The following is an 18,884-nucleotide window of genomic DNA, read 5'->3' on the forward strand; positions in this document are numbered from 1 at the left end:
AAGTCATTTCAGTAAATTGGATACATGAAATGTGTTATGAATAGTGTTGAGCTCATTTAAAATGTTGAGCGTTTTATGCCACAATATTAGGGCAGACAAAACAGAGTAGTTCATGAAAATCACAGTCATGAAATTTGATAGAGATCATCATTGTTTACAACAAGAATATTGTAATGATGAATATAAGTTGGAAAATAAAGTTTTATCACTATTGAATAATATGGATAAAACGATTCGATTATAGGAAGCGTATAAACGAAGCTATCGTAAAAGAGTGAATGAGAAAATTAAATGTTCGTCTTAACTTTTGACGTAGTCTCGATTGATTTCCGGAATTCAAGGAACTAAAGGAAATCTTTGTAATCCATAAGATTTGATTCTCCGGTAATTAAGGAATTTTGAGATTTCTTTGATTAAATACGGTGAATTGCCACGATTGTTGTGCCTGGAATTTCGCTATATATTAGCTTCTTCCGTTTCATTATCTTCACCACTTCTATACTTTCTTCCTAAATTCATACTTCCAAAGATTTGTTAATATGCTCAATCCCGTATTGATACTTGTTATTATATTGACCATATATGCAGTCATTCTTCTTTTTCATTTACCACCGGAGGAATTTGTTTTCTTCTACTTTTCCCTTGGGGTTATAATGTTTTTAATTCTCCCATATCTTTACGTTGCAATACGTGTTGATATACACGGTTTGTAATTTCGGTATCGTTATCGGGTTTTATATTTTCCTTTATGTGTCGGAGCTCTTTGCCTTTTTATTCTCCTCTCGACTCTAAGTAAAGCGAGTAATGGTCCAGAATTTGTAGGTATGAAGTTTCGAATGGTCCTACTGTTCTAAACGTAATATCACGATTTGATTTGGTAAATTACCAGAATTACTGAGGATGGAACTATCAAGAATATATTTTCTTGATATGTTCAGAGATTAAGTAGAATGTAAGAGTCGTGTAACATGGCAAATCATGATTATAAAGTCAATGAATCATCATCTTCCATTAAAAATTTAGCATGACTTACTGTAATATAATCACGTTGGCCTGATGTCATTATATTATACTAACTCATGCTTCAATTCTCAACACTTCTTCAAAACATTTATAATTTAAACTTGAACTTTACAGAATATAGAAACTAAAATAGTTTCCTTTATGATGTAATAAAGATATCGGAAAGAGATAACTAATTGCGGACAAGAATCGTTATGAAGATATCTTCAGAAATATAGAGGATATTTATAACGAAAGATACGATGATATCTTAGAATTTCTAAGATCGAATGATTATGAGGAAAATTCTTCCGTAAAGATTTAGAATGCGTAAAAAGATCTTTTATGGTTTTCATCAGAAATTGAATCATCTAGATTCTTTGATTACAGGTTTAGTCCTTGTGATTTGTCCACAGCTTCCTTCATGGTTTGCTCAATCCGTTTTCCAGTTCCAAATCTGAGCTTTTTCAATGCGTCATTCTTTATCATCAAACTTTTGGCCATTAAGACCATCTATAGCTTTTGCTGCTTCGTCAGCTGTCTCAAGGTTAACGAATCTGAATCATTGATTATCAATTCGATATGGTTTCAAGAAATTTCATTTTTAGATGATTAAACGCTGATTGTGATCGTCAACAGATCTAATGGTTGACGAATAGGCGTTGTTGATTTCAAAAGTAATGAATGATAATTTCGGTGGTTTGATGTGATAATTCATCATAGAATACGAATGAATATAATTCATGAATTTAGTGAAGATAACAGTAGTTAAAGCTTTACTTAAATTCCGATATGTCAAAATCAGAATATGTAATTGAATTTGTATGAAAATGGTTGTGTATCGCTGTGAAGGTAGTGAGTATAGTTAATGATTTATGAATCAAAATTGAAGAATGTACAGTGTATTAATGTGATATATAAATATTTCTCGGGTATTACCTACCCGTTAAAATATTTTCACAATTAATAGTTCGTACAAAAGAATTACAATCTTTATGAAGATATACGTTCATATATGTATTCTTCAGATATAATATAGATTTAATGAGTATTATAATATTAAACTCATTTAATTTGCTGTTGAAACGAGAATAAATAATCTCCAAAATCTTAGAGATTTCATAATTATCGCGAAATATTTCGCTAATGAAGTTATGAATCAATGCTTCATTGTTCATTGTTATTGATATACCTTGGTATATGATGTTGGTGCTTGTGAAATCCTTGTGAAATTCACAAGACAAGAATAATATTTTCTAGAAAGCTTCAAGTATGTCGAAAATGAAAGTGTAAAACCAAACATGTATTTGAATAATACACTTGGTTTATTATGAAATGGAGTTTATTGTGCTGAAGTGGTGATTAACGATTGTTAAGTCATTAACAAAGTATGTACATCATAGCATATTGTGATATGAATTAACCAAGTAGTACATACTAGTTAAGATTCATATGTAATAGCTTAGTACGAAAAGATTTAGTATTGTTCCAAACCATATATATATATATATATATATATATATATATATATATATATATATATATATATATATATATATATATATATATATATATATATATATATAAAGTATACATATATAATTCTTCAGGAAGAATGAGTCAATACATCTTAACTCATTATTACTAATATTCCTTGGTATCTATGGGGCGTATGATGTTGATGTTTGAGATACTGAGTGTGATGTTGAGGCGTGGAATGCGGATATTGTTGTTGGTGAAGCTGATGCTGTTGGTGGTGATGCTGATGGTACTGGTGGTGCTGGTTATGCTGCTGGTACTGCTGATGCTTGTAGAATTCGCACCATATTCTCCAGAGCCACCACTCGAGCGCGAAGCTCGTTGACTTCTTCTATTATTTCGGGATGATTGGCGGTTCGGACAAGTGGATAAATAAGATCTAGAATTTTAGATATTATATATTCGTGACTGAATATCCTGGAAATGAGGGTGAAAATAGTGTTCCGAACGGGTTCGCCGGTAAGTGCTTCCGGTTCTTCACCAAGAGGTGAATTTGGTTGGTGAAAGGGATCACCTTCTTCTTGTCTCCATTGATTAAGTTTACTACGAACCCATCCCCAATTCATCCAAAATAGATGATGGCTGATTGGTCCATTTGTTCTGGTTACGCTATCTGTGGAGCTCGAGGAATCAAGTGAGAAATCCATGTTATGTGTTTGGAATTAGGGTTTTTGATACGAGTGGGTGTTGAATAATGAATGATATATTCGTCTCCTCGAATAGTATATATGGCAAAAGGATTTTCGTAATTTACAGAGGAAATTTAGGAAAAGTGTTAGACAAAGTCTATTGAGATAGATATGATAAGATATAATAAGATATGATGTGTCTATACTCCAATAATGGCAGTATGACGTGTCTAGATGATAATTATGTAATCGGATAATCTTTTGATTAAAGATTTTCAATTCGTAATGACCTATCCGGTCCAAGGGCTTGAGCTATAGGATCCTTTAAATCAGTAATCCAAACCCTTCTATTCTAGAGTTTCGTAGACGTCATCCGTCAGGAAAATTCAATGATCAAAACAACAAGAAAGCAAAGAAAGTAATGAATATGAATAGTGATGACATTATAATGTCTTTGAGATTCTCGATAACTAAACGACACTTTTTTTGTTCGCAAACAGATGCATAAAGGCATAAGGTATATAGGTACGTGATATAACAGAGAGTTATATACGTTTGAGTATGAATAGTAACAAATATAGGAGTTTCAAAATTTGTGAATAATATTTCATGTAATACACATGTAATACAAAACTATGATAGATGACAAAGGAATGTCGAGAATTTCAGAAATCTTGGTGCCGCATTTAAATGTAGTGGCATAATTGGATAGTACTTAGGAAAGTGAGCAGAGTTCTTAGATTAGCTCGGCATTCTAAGATACGTAAAGTTTCTAAAGTATAGTGTGGCATTTAACAATTAAAGGCACTACGGTCAAGAAAAGTTGTAGTCCTACATTGTTAAGGTACCTAATTGTATAAGGCACACATAAAATGCAATCTTGGTTCTCTACAACAACACTGCTCTGATACCAATCTGTCACACCCCCAAATAAGGCCTGGGGTATTTGTCACTAATTATATCAAATCACAGTTGTATAAACGAGAACGACTCTATATGAGACGTTTTATTGAGTTTTGCAGCGGAAGATAAATAGATTACATTACACTTAATAAACAACGCATTAAATGTCTTTAATTGATATGATATGTAATGAAGACTCCAAGCACAGCAAGCAATCATCATCAATTTAGCAAATGCAAGTCCTTCAAATTATCAATGAATGACTCGTTGAAATGTTGCTTTCAATTAGCAAATACACAGCGGAAGCATTATGTAGGACCTGAGAATAAACATGCTAAATAGTGTCAACCAAAAGGTTGGTGAGTTCATAAGTTTATCATAAATAATGATTTCAATAATAGTGTTAGACCACAAGATTTAATAAAGTTGATATAGAAATATCAATATAAAGTGTTGATTGATATAGAAATACCAATCTAAAAGTAATGCTGAGTTTGTAATATCGCGACTAAACAAAAGTTACCCCGTGACACTTGTTATTCGTGTCGTTGAATCATTATTATGTAGTCAAAGACCAACGGTCAACTGACTAGAGACGTCACTCTCAGTAACGCTACCCACAATAACTAAGCTTGCATCTTATATCTCAGCAATTAACGATATTATGGCAGGGATTTAGCATGTATATAGCATAAAAGTTTGAGTACTTGTGTCTAAACGTAAAACAGTTATAAAAGTTGCGCATGTATTCTCAGCCCAAAAATATATATAAAAAGGGAGCTATGAAAACTCACGATACTGTATTTCGTATTTCGTAGTAATTACGCATAAGATGGCACTGAACAAGTGCAGAGTTGTCCTCTAATTCACGAACCTATATCAAGTATATATATTAACACATATACTTATAATCGAATAAGTTTGTATATAATATTTCAATTGTTATATATATTTCTGTATATATATATACTTATATATATTTATTCCATATATAAGTATTTGTTTGATGAAATAATGATAATGAATAATGAGTTGTATTATTTTGTAATAACAATAATAATACTAGTAGTAAAATGATAATAATCATAATAAGGTGTAAAATTAATAATAATAATTATAATAATTGTAAAAGTGAAAGTTCTTATAATAATTAAAATGTTATATGTTTACAGTAGTAACAATAATAATCATAGTATTAGTAATAATAAGAATGATTTTAGTAGTAAAAATAATAATAATAATAATAATACTATAGTGTTAATGATAGCAAAAATAATAATTTTTGTAAAAATGATAATACTTTTTAATAATAATAATAATGCTAATAAAGATAGTCATATTAGTAATAATAATATGATAACATTAATAATAATAATAATACTTATATAAAATGATACTAGTACTAATAACAATGATAATAATAGTTTGTATTGTTTTCAAAATAATAATAATAATAATAATAATAATAATAATAATAATAATAATAATAATAATAATAATAATAATAATAATAATAATAATAATAATAATAATAATAATAATAATAATAATTCTAATCATAATAATGATAGTAATATTTAAAACGATAATAATAATGATAGTTTTAATAATAATATTAATAATTATAATGATAATACTAATAATTATAATAATAATACTAGTAATAAGAATAATACTTTTAATACTAGTAACAATAATAATTAATACCAATAATAACAAAAATAATATTAACAATTAACAATAATAATAATAATAATAATAATAATAATAATAATAATAATAATAATAATAATAATAACAATAATAATAATGATAATAATAATAATACGAATGAAAACTACCTTAATATGCTTTTCTTAAAAAAAAATGCCCAAGACGGAGCTCGAACCCGTGACCTCCCGCTTAACACAAACACCCTCAAACCGTTCCTCTACCCTTGTTTTTCTGTTTTAATACTAGACACATATATATATAATCCATCTATAACTGCTTCTTCTTCTTTAACAGTTTCATCGACCAGAGAACCATCGACAATTAATAATGCGAGTTCAAGGTTTGAATTTAAGAAACGATCAGTTGTGGTGATTGGGATTAATCAGTAAATGAAAAAAATAAAAAAAAATAAAAATAATTAAAAGAAGAAGGCTGTTGTATCTGCGAAAGAAAGAAAAAAATTGAAGAACATTGAATTTGATTTTTACATTGAGACCGTTTTAGATAAAAATTTCTACACGAATTAAGTTTGAAATCCTTCCTAGAAACTTCCTAAATCCTCAATTTGACTGAAAATGTAAAAACGAACTTGAATTTCATGAAGAACAACTTGGTTGACTTTTTGAAATCAAAACTTTGACTCAAAAATTTGGATTCGTTTTTAGGAATTGAGAACTGAAACTTTGCAGAAAGATTCACTAGAGTATTCCTAACAATATTGCAATATTACTTTTTGAAATAATTTCGAATTCAAAGTTTTGAAAAAAAATGAAAGAAAACAGAGGTCGAGCTGTATAAAAATTGTTTAATTCAGTGTATAAAAATAGATGTAATTAATTTTTCTGTTAGCTTGTGAATGATTGTCGAAGATATCCAGAGGTTATCGATTTATAACAATTTTGGTCGATAGGTTACAAATTAAAAACCAGTAGGAAATAAAAAATACATTACGATCGAAATAAAAAAAAATAATAAAATTAAAAAAATGGAGTTGGATCACGATGAGATTTAAAAATAAAAAAAACAGATTACTATTACCTAATACCTAATTGATCCAAAACAAAAGAAGGCAGTCACGTTTTTAAAAAAATAAAGGGACATATATACTAATTTTTTTTTATAAAAATATATAAAAATATGGAAAAGCAGATAAAAATATAATAAAAATAAAAAGTAGATCACGATTTAAAAAAAATAATAAAAGCTGATTGATAAAAAAAATGTGGGTGTCGACTCAGTTCCTGATCAGAAAACAGATAAAAATTAAAAGGTTGAATACCTAATTTACCTAATTTTTATAAATAAAATAATAATAATAACATTAATGATAATAATAATAAGTTGTAAAATAACAATACTAATAATGATGCTAATATACTTTTAATAAGAATAATGATAATAAAAATGATAAATTTTAGTAATAATCATAATAGATTTAATAATAATATTTATGATAAAAATTCATAAGGTGTATTATAATGATAATAACCATGATTATAATAATTTTAGTAATAATGGTATTACTAATAATGTTAGTAATAATATCAGAAATTATACTAATGATAATATTTTATAACAATAATAATAAAAATAACACTAATAATATTGATATCAATATTAATAATGAAAGTAATAATAATTGTAAATGATAATGATGAGTGATAATAATAATATTAATATAACAATTTAATATTAATACATAATTAATTACAAATAATGGTTCGTGAATCGTCGGAATTAGTCGAGGTTAAATGAAATCATGTAAAGATTTCGTTTAAATTTTGTCTGAAAATTTCCGGGTTGTTATATATGGTTATTCCAAATAATATCTATAGATGACGTCAATATGATATGTCAAAACATTGTATATGTGTCCCGATTTAAAGTGCGTAAAATAAATAACAGAAATTAAATGACGATAAATAAAATTAAGAGAATCAAAATTGCAATAAATAAATTACGATAAATAAATGTAATAAGGAATTAACAGTTAGCTATGAACAGTTAGCTAGGATTTTGTTAGCGTGGTTTCTTAACAAAATTTCTCATAGTTAATTTTTTTGTTTCTAACAAATTTTATTTTGTCAAATCTTTTCTTCATTAAGCCACTTGTTGGATTCTGATAAGTCAAAATCCAAATATGAAATTGAATGAAAATAGTTATTCTGTGGCGAACGGATTCGTATATCTATGGATGTAAGTAGGATAGTAAATGATCGTGGAATCAAATTCAAAGAATATTCATTGTAACTTATTAATGTGAAATCTAAATATTCCTCGGGTATTACTTACCCATTAAAATATTTTCACCATTAACAGTTTGTACAAAAGAATTTTTAATTACAATCTTTATGAAAACATATATACATATATATTTTTGATAATGCTAAAAACGAACATATATTTCATAGCATTATTTCTCAAGAAAGACAAGCTTTTAGTTGCAATTGTTCTATTTACAAGTGATATTCGTTTAAATAATAAAAGGTGAAGACAAAAGACAGATTCGACGAATTGAAGACGCAAACGACCAAAAAGCTCAAAAGTACAAAAGACAATAAAAAAGGTTCCAATTATTGATAAGAAACGTCTCGAAATTACAAGAGTACAAGATTCAAAACGCAAAGTACAAGATATTAAATTGTACGCAAGGACGTTCGAAAATCCGGAACCGGGACCAGAGTCAACTCTTAACGCTCGACGCAACGGACTAAAAATTACAAGTTAACTATGTATATAAATATAATATAATATATAATTAATTATATTAATTATATATATATTATATTTATAAATAAAAACCGTCGGCAGAGAAAGACCCCAAGGGACTGAGCTGTATTTTCATTCTCCGCGACTCGCTGAGTTTGAAGGCCAAAATGGCCGCGAGTCGCGGAGCCCCAAAATGAAAAACTGCCTATAAAGCCAACCGAATTTTGATCGCATTTTGATAATCTTTTTCTTCTTCTCTCATATATACGTAAAATATATATTTATAATTTATATTTTAATTTTAATTTTAATTTTAATTCTAATAATAAGGGTATGTTAGCGAATGTTGTAAGGGTGTAAGTCGAAATTCTGTCCGTGTAACGCTACGCTATTTTTAATCATTGTAAGTTATGTTCAACCTTTTTACATTAATGTCTCGTAGCTAAGTTATTATTATGCTTATTTAAAACAAAGTAATCATGATGTTGGGCTAATTACTAAAATTGGGTAATTGGGCTTTGTACCATAATTGGGGTTTGGACAAAAGAACGACACTTGTGGAAATTAGACTATGAGCTATTAATGGGCTTTATATTTGTTTAACTAAATGATAGTTTGTTAATGTTAATATAAAGATTTACAATTGGGCGTCCCTATAAATTACCATATACACTCGATCAGACACGATGGGCGGGGTATTTATATGTACGAATAATCGTTCATTTAACCGGACACGGAAATGGATTAATAGTTAATAAACTTGTTGAAACAGGGGTGAATTACATTCAAGGGTAATTGGTGTAATTGTTAACAAAGTAGTAAAACCTTGGTTTACACGCAGTCGATAACCTGGTGTATTCATTAAACAAAGTATTAAAACCTTGTTACAATTCGAATCCCCAATTAGTTGGAATATTTAACTTCGGGTATAAGGATAATTTGACGAGGGCACTCGCATTTTATATTTATGACTGATGGACTGTTATGGACAAAAACCAGACGGACATATTAAATAATCCAGGACAAAGGACAATTAACCCATGGGCATAAAACTAAAATCAACACGTCAAACATCATGATTACGGAAGTTTAAATAAGCATAATTCTTTTATTTCATATTTAATTTCCTTTATTTTATATTTAATTGCACTTCTAATTATCGCACTTTTATTTATTGTTATTTAATCGCACTTTTAATTATCGTACTTTTTAATTATCGCAATTTTATTTTATCGCACTTTTATTGCAATTTCATTATCGTTATTTATTTTACGCTTAAAATTAAGTCTTTTATTTATTTAATATTTTACATTAGGTTTTAACTGCGACTAAAGTTTTAAAATCGACAAACCGGTCATTAAACGGTAAAAACCCCCCTTTATAATAATAATATTACTTATATATATGTTTGTATTTTTATAAAAGTAAATTAATATAGCGTTGAGCTTTGTTTAAAAAAGATTCCCTGTGGAACGAACCGGACTTACTAAAAACTACACTACTTTATGATTAGGTACACTGCCTATAAGTGTTGTAGCAAGGTTTAAGTATATCCATTCTATAAATAAATAAATATCTTGTGTAAAATTGTATCGTATTTAATAGTATTTCGCACCAAAAATAATACTATTATATATACACCCCGCTACGACATCAATTTTCTTCAGATGTAATCATGGATTTAATGAGTTAATATGATATTAATCTCATTTGCTTTTCGGTTTGAGCTAGAATAAATAATCTCTAAGACTTAAGAGATTACATAATCGCCATGAAGAACGAAGATAATTGATGTAGAACGATACGTAGAACGGTGATTATACTCGAGGTACAGAATGAGATGTTGAGGCATGGATTATTGATGGTACTGGTGCTGTTATTGATGGTACTGTTAGTACCGGTGATATTGCTAAAGCTGGTAATTTTTGCACCATATTCTCCAAATTGATTACTCGAGCGCGAAGTTCGTTGACTTCTTCTATTATTCCGGGATGATTGTCGGTCGGAACGAGCGAATGAATAAGGTTTAGAATTTTAGATAGAATATAATCGTGACGAGATATCCGGGAAATAAGGGTGAAAATGGTGTTGATTCGTCGATAAGTGTTTCAGGTTCTTTGCCAAGAGGGAAATTTGGTTGGTGGAAGGGAATTGCCTTCTTCTCGTTTCTGTTGATTAAGTCGACCATGAACTCATCTCCAATTCATCCAGAACTGAAGATGACTAACTAGTTGATCCATTCCTGTTATACTGCGGTCGGAGCTCGTGTGGAAATTTGTCGTACCCCGTCCTAATCCATCTGGACGAATACATTACATTTGGTTACATCGCGAGGTACTTGACCTCTATATGATACATTTTACAAACATTGCATTCGTTTTTAAAAGATAAACCTTCATTACATCGAAAGTTGACGACATGCATACCATTTCATAATATATCCACTATAATTGACCTAGTAAAAGGGGTGATATCCGGTGTACTCATAATAACTCATTCGTAGAATGTTTTTAAGTACTTGTGTCTATCTCGTCAAACATTTATAAAAGCATTTCATGCATTCGCAGTTCAAAATATATCTCAAAAGCATTTAATAAATCAGTTGTAAAAACAGCGCATGTATTCTCAGTCCCAAAAATGTAAAGAGTAAAAGGGAATCAAATGAACTCACCATACGATATTTTGTAGTAAAAATATTCATACAACGATACTGAACAATGCAAGGTTGGCCTCGGATTCACGAACCTATATTATTCGTATATCTATTAATACATATAGTCGTAATTGAACAAACTAATATATTATATTCTAAATTATATATTATATATTTAATTTGTGTATATATATTCAAAATGTTTAATATTAATATAGTTATTTTAATATATATATATATATATATATATATATATATATATATATATATATATATATATATATATATATATATATATATATATATATATATATATATATATGGGTAGTACTTTAATAAAAATCTTAACTTGTTATATATATGAATATTTATCTAAATATTATTAATATGATTAAAACGTACTTATAACCTTAATAATATTCTTAAAACTTTTATTTTCATAAACGTAGTGATATATATATAATACTGATAATAACGATAGTTTTAATGAAGAGAAAATAATAATTTTAGTAAAAATAATCATAGTGATGATAATAATAATAATAATAATAATAATAATAATAATGATAATCATGTTAATAATAATAATGATAATATTACTTATACTAGTAGTAAAATGATAAGATTTATACTCTGAATGATAATATTAATAGCATTAATAATACTAAAAATCTTATTTGTAACTATAGTCATAACTAGAAAAAATTTGACCGCGCGTTGTTGCGGTTGTATTCGGCGCGCGGTCGAATTTGAATATACCTTGTTTGGTACTTAATATATCTAATAGGTTGGGTTGTTTGTTGGACGTGTATGTATACGTATGTAATTTAGCCCGAAATATTTAATTTTTTTAACGATATTCGTTTAGCGTATAGTTAGTCACGTTGTGTTCGTAAAATTAATTCGAGTTGAAAGGTGGTCTCGGAAAAATTTAACTCGCACTGAGCGTGAATATAGGGCCCGTTATTTAGTGTTTTTTTAACGATGTCCGTTTCGCATATAGTTAGTCCCGTTGGGTTCGTGAGATTTTTTCGAGTTGAACGGTAGCCTTGGAAAAATTTAACTCGGACCGAGTAAGAAGATGGGGCCCGTTATAAATTTGGGTGGAATAAGTTTTTTTTATTTTAATAAAATTATATATTTACATTTTTTACCCCTGAAAAAAGTGTAAAGTTGAGGGGGCGATGTGTAAATTGTGCGAAAGTTGGGGGGCTCTGCGTAGTGTGAACGCAAACTCAAAACGACATCGCGTTATAACTAAAACGACCAAAAACCCCATGACATTTAGTATATAGGGGTAATAATAATAATAATAATAATAATAATAATAATAATAATAATAATAATAATAATAATAATAATAATAATAATAATAATAATAATAATAATAATAATAATAATAATAATAATAATAATAATAATAATAATAATAATAATAAATGAAGTTTCCATCATAATACTTATACTAGTAATAATAATCTTATTAATTATAATTCTTGTAATAATAACAATAATGGTAATAATAATAATAATAACAATACTAATAATAATCATAATAATCGTAATATTTAATAATAATAATACTAACAATAATAATCATAAGAGTAATAGTAATACTACCTCATGAAAGTAGTCCTCAAAAAAATGAATGCCCAAGCCCGGGTTTGAACCCATGACCTCCCGCTAACCCAATAACTCCATTAACCGTCGCCCCATCAATTTTATTTTCTGTTTAATACCCGTTCTAATATATAACACTTATTTTTTTGTTTCCTAATTTCTTCATCTTTTTTTTTTTTAAATGACACTGAAGGGGATTGAACCTGCGACCTCCTGAATAACACCAACACTTCTAAACCATTCAAGCAATTTCCAGTTTTCTGATATAATCTTAGGTGCAATTTATCTATACCATAATCTAGTCTTCCATCGGCCCAACTGCACAACATCGGCCCAACTGCACACTCTAGTATTCTTTGGCCCAACATAACAAATAAGTACCTAGGGTTCACGGCCCAAATTAAGTAGTCCATTTATAAATGTAAAGAAGCCCACTAGACAAGAGGATTTATAATCCGTAATTTGTATCTACATTTTTAATACGTAACCAGAATAAGTATCGTGGGGACAGACAAGCCAATATAATTATTCCCATCCTAGTCACGATACCATTATTATTATTATATAACAATCATCATCATAGCTTTTATCATCTCATCTACACCATTATTAAAGCGAACACTAGATTGGAATAGGAAGGAGAATATTGTACCAATTTAAGTTGGTTTGAGATGCGGTTGTTTGGTTGGCACGACGAAACAGTAAAAAAAAAATCTATATAGTTGCAGCGACTGTTATTTGAATGATAAGGAAGAAAGGAAGCTGGACAGAAGGCGAATGTAATTGCAGGTTTAGTTGTAAACGAATATAGCAGCCGCAGTTTGTTGTTCAAATAATTCAGGTATCTTTGTTTGGTTATTAAATCGAACAGAAAAAGAATTATGGACGTTAGTGGTTATTGTGGTTTTATTTTAAGAGAGAGAGATGAGAGAGATAGAGATGAAAGAGATGATATATATATATAGAGAGAGAGAGAGGTGGTGTTGCCGAAGTGGTTTGGTGTTTTGGTGACCTCATGCGAACAGAATTAGAGACAGAATAGAAAATTGCAGGTGGTGGTTTATGGTTGTTCACGTAGTTTTATGGGTCGTGTTCAAAGGTGGTGATAATGAGAAAGTGAAGTTCTTGTTGGTGATTTTTGGACCGAAAAGAACAAACGGTGGAGTGTATTTATGCTTGAATAAAATTATTGATGTTGGTATAAATAGAAGAAGAGGATAATTGGTGATGATGTTTAATAATGATCGGATAGTGGTAATAGAAATCTAAGATTGAAAGTTGGTTTTGTGTTTGAGAGATGAGGCTCGACAGAAAAATAAAACATAAGTACTGTAGCAGTAACCGGATTAGCAGTGATCGAAGGAGTAGTTTTTGAATGAAAATTTTGTAGAGTTCTTCGGACAACCATCATCCTGGCAGTAGTGAACAGAAAGCATAAACAGAATCCATGGTTATAGAAAAGTTGCATGTGGTTTTCACTGTTTGAAGTAGAAAAAGAAAGTGAATCAATATGCAATAGCAACGATGGTTAATGATGATGATGTTGTAGTGGTGTTGGAGGTTGAAGACGATAGTGATCAAGTGGGTGTCATGTGGTGTTTATCAATATGGTGGTGGTTGTAGGTGTTTGAGGTGGTGTCGTGGTGATTGCCGGCGGATGGGTAGTGGTATTGGTGTCGTGATGGCCGGTGGTAATTCACGATGGGAGGGATGGTAGCTTGCTAGTTTCCTTGGGTCGTAATAAGAGGGTGATTGCAGTGTATATGTATATCCCCTCTATGCATATATGCAATATGTATATATATTAATGAAGAGTGATATATGGTTAATCTACATGTGGGTGTTTAGACAAACAATAAATTAATATAATAATCACATAGATTCTAAAATTTTGGTGAATTGCAAGGAAACGAGTAAATACAGTAAAGCAGCCACACATATTGGCTTCATCCTACCGACAGTTTTAACGGACTATTATTTCGTACTACGCTGTTACTAAGTGGCGAATAAAAGTCTTCAGAAAAATCCCAAATTTTTAGATTAACTATATTTATTTATTTTGGTCATTATGGTATAAAATTCGAGCATTAACTATCAAATAAAAATGACATTAATTATTCACTCCCAACCTCAAGTAAAATATAAAAAGTTTTAAAATTCAACAAATAGTTTCTAAATACATTTTTAATAAGCCTAAAATTAATAGAACTCATTTTCGTATCACTGTTTATTTTAAAATTACATAAGTTTGAATTCAACTTGCTTAATATCGATCGACTAACAAACGAGTGCTATTATCGTTTACTAAATAAATTCAAAACCATATAAATATACATTCAATATACCTTACATATATATATATATATATAGATTTATTTTAATATAATATATTATTCTATTTACATAATTAATTAACTCATATAATATTTTAATTTATAATAATTAATATATATATATATATATATATATATATATATATATATATATATATATATATATATATATATATATATATATATATATATATCTTTATTTACACACAATGGTTCGTGAATCATCGGGAATAGTCAAAGAGTAATTGATTACATGAAAGTAGTTCAAAAATTTTGAGATTCAACTTTACAGACTTTGCTTATCGTGTCGAAATCACATAAAGATTTAGTTTAAATTTGGTCGGAAATCTCCGGGTCGTCACAGTACCTACCCGTTAAAGAAATTTCGTCTCGAAATTTGATTGGGATGGTCATGGTTGACAATAAGTATGTTTTCGTGACTCATACAAGCTGAAAATTAGAGTTTTATCATCATTGAGTAATATGTATAAAATAATTCGATTATTCAAAGAGTACGAGTGAAGCAATCACAAAAGAGTGAAAAGAATAAATGAAGGTTCAACTTAACCGATGACGTAGTCACGGTTGATTTCTGAAATTCAAGGGATTTAAAGAAAATCTTTGTAATAAGATTTGATTCTTCGGAATTTAAGGAAATTAGGATCCTCTTTGATTAAATGCGATGATATATTTTGATTGCTCTGCCGGATATTTTACTATAAATCCACCCTCTTCATTTCCTTTATATTTTGGAGTTCCATCCTTTTGTTTTCTCTTCCCGACTTTAAATCAAACGAATAATGGTCCAGAATTCGTAAGTATGAAGTTTCGAATGAACATGACTAACGTTCTAAGAGAGAGATTGTAATAGCACAATCTTGATTGGTTAAATTACCAGAATTCAAGAGAAAAGATAGAACTTATCAAGAAATGATGTTCTTGATATGTTTATATATTAGATAGAATGTAAGAGTCGTGTAACATGGCACATGATGACGTTATGATCTGTGAATCATCACGTTCTATTAGAAACTCAGCATGACTTACTGTAATATAATCACGTTGATCAAGTGTCATTATATTATACTAACTCATGCTTCAGTTCTGTGATGACCCAGAAATTTCGACTAAATTTAAACTTAATCTTTGTATGATTAACATTTCCGACACGATAAGCAAAGTCTGTAAAACTGAATCTCAAAATTTTTGAATTACTTTTATATATTTAAATACCCTTCGGTTGTTTTCGACGATTCGCGAACAATTATATGTAAATAGATACATATATACTATAACATGAAAAGGTAACAACGTATTAATTGTTTGATACCGTACATTAAACTTATTGGTTTAAATATCTATTTGAATGTATATGATAAGTTGAAATATTTATTATTAAAATTTATTTATAAATAACTTCCAATGTGTATTTAAAAACTGATTTATGTATATTAAAAAGATATATACATATATATAATAAACGATAGTAACATTCGTTTATTGATTCAATTGATATTTAGATAAGTTAACTAAAGCGTTTAAGATGAACCAGTTAAACACTAATTTGTTACAGTGTTTTCAAATTGCCACATTACTCAAAATGCTACAGTGTTTTCGAAAATCACTATTTGCTACAGTGAAATTGACTTTGCTACAGTGAATTGCTACAGTGAATTGCTACAGTAAAAACTTTGCTACAGTAAAACGCTATTTTAAAAATGTATTTTAGCAAATAGCGAGACGATGATTTATAGAAGTAAATGACCAAAATACTCGAAAGTTTAAGATATACTTTGAGTGGTATAGTTTAGGAATAATTTAAGGCTATATTTTAACAAAGGTACGAGTCACGAAATGTAAAATGCAAGTTTTCTCAGCGTACGAAAGGACATTCGAGAAACCGGAACCGGGACCCGAGTCAAGAAAAACGCCCGACGCAACGGACCAAAAATATCTAGTCTACTATGCACAAGAATAAAATATAATATATAAATAATTATATTAATTATTTATATATTTATATTTATTTTATATTATGTCGACAAGCTAGGAGCCAAAACAATGTGAGCTGTCCCTGGTCCTCATGCGAGTCGCATGGCCAGAAGGCCATTTCCATGCGAGTCACATGACTCCAAATTTCAGGCCAAGTGCTATAAATTCTCGAGTTTTGGCCAGATAAATCACACACACATATATATTATTTTTACTCCGTATTTATTTATTTTATTATTATTATTATTATTATTATTATTATTAATAATAAGATTATTATTAATCTTATTATTTTTATTATTAGTGTTATTATTTTTGCGATACAAAAATAATAATGTACATAAAATATTACGACGGAGTGCTGTCCAAGTAATTTTTCAAAACGAGTTTCCGAGAAAGCTAGAGCTAAGGAAAATATGGGTTATTGCCAAGGAGGTTATGGGTAATATTCGGGGGTATTTTTGTGAATCAAACCTCGTACTTATTATCTCCAATGCGTCTACGTGCTTTCCTACAATATTGTATATCAATATTTAACTGTGAGTTTCATGAGATCCCTTTTGCAATATATATTTTTGGGCTGAGAATACATGCAAATGCTTTATTAACCGATATACAATATTTATATGCGTGAGTTTCATATGATCCCTTTTACTCAATATATTTTTGGGCTGAGAATACATGCGCTGTTTTATGAAATGAATACAAAAACTAAAACTGATTTGTGTGAGTTTCATGAGATCCCTTTTGCAATATATATTTTTGGGCTGAGAATACATGCAAATGCTTTATTAACCGATATACAATATTTATATGCGTGAGTTTCATTTGCTCCCTTTTTAATTGCTTTTGCAATATATATTTTTGGGCTGAGAATACATGCAAATGCTTTATTAACCGATATATAATATTTATATGCGTGAGTTTCATTTGCTCCCTTTTTAATTGCTTTTGCAATATATATTTTTGGGCTGAGAATACATGCAATATATTTTAAACGCAATGGATACAAGTACATACTTAATTCTACACTGAGTTTGAACCGAAAATCCCTTAGCTTTGGTAACTGGTAACTACCGGTTATAAGAACTGGTGGGCGCGAATAGTGGTATATGGATCCATAGGGCTTGATATCCCCGTCCGAGCTAGAGCGCTAGCCTTTTAACGGACGTATGCTATTTGAGAAGCGTACACGTTGGTTTGCGTGTATTATTAAGATGATTATACAAAGGGTACAAATAATATAAGCATTAAAGTTTAGTTACCAGGGTGCTCAATTTTGTAGAACCGATTGATAAACGTTTCGGATGAAACAACTGAAATCTTGTGATCCACCTTTTATGTAAAACCTATTGATAAACGTTTTGAATAAAACAACTGAACTTTTGTAATCCACATTGATATACGGATTATGTGTAATATTAAAACTATGAACTCACCAACCTTTGTGTTGACACTTGAAGCATGTTTATTCTCAGGATTCTAGAAGTCTTCCGCTGTTTGCTTATACGTGATACAAGATATGTGCTTGGAGTCATACATGCTATATACAAGAAACTTGCATTCACCAAACCATTACCATGTATCTTATTTTGACTGTATTGTCAACAGATGTATTATTGTAAACCATTTAAATGGTGATTGTCTATACGTAGAAATCATCAGATGTTAAAAACCTGGAATTTATATATTCATTTTATGAAATACCTTTTCAAACGAATACAATGTTACAAAATGTATCACATAGAGGTCAAATACCTCGCAATGGGACCAGATGTTGACGTGTTCGTC

Source organism: Rutidosis leptorrhynchoides, chromosome 8 (assembly GCF_046630445.1).
Source record: "Rutidosis leptorrhynchoides isolate AG116_Rl617_1_P2 chromosome 8, CSIRO_AGI_Rlap_v1, whole genome shotgun sequence".
NCBI lineage: Eukaryota > Viridiplantae > Streptophyta > Magnoliopsida > Asterales > Asteraceae > Rutidosis > Rutidosis leptorrhynchoides.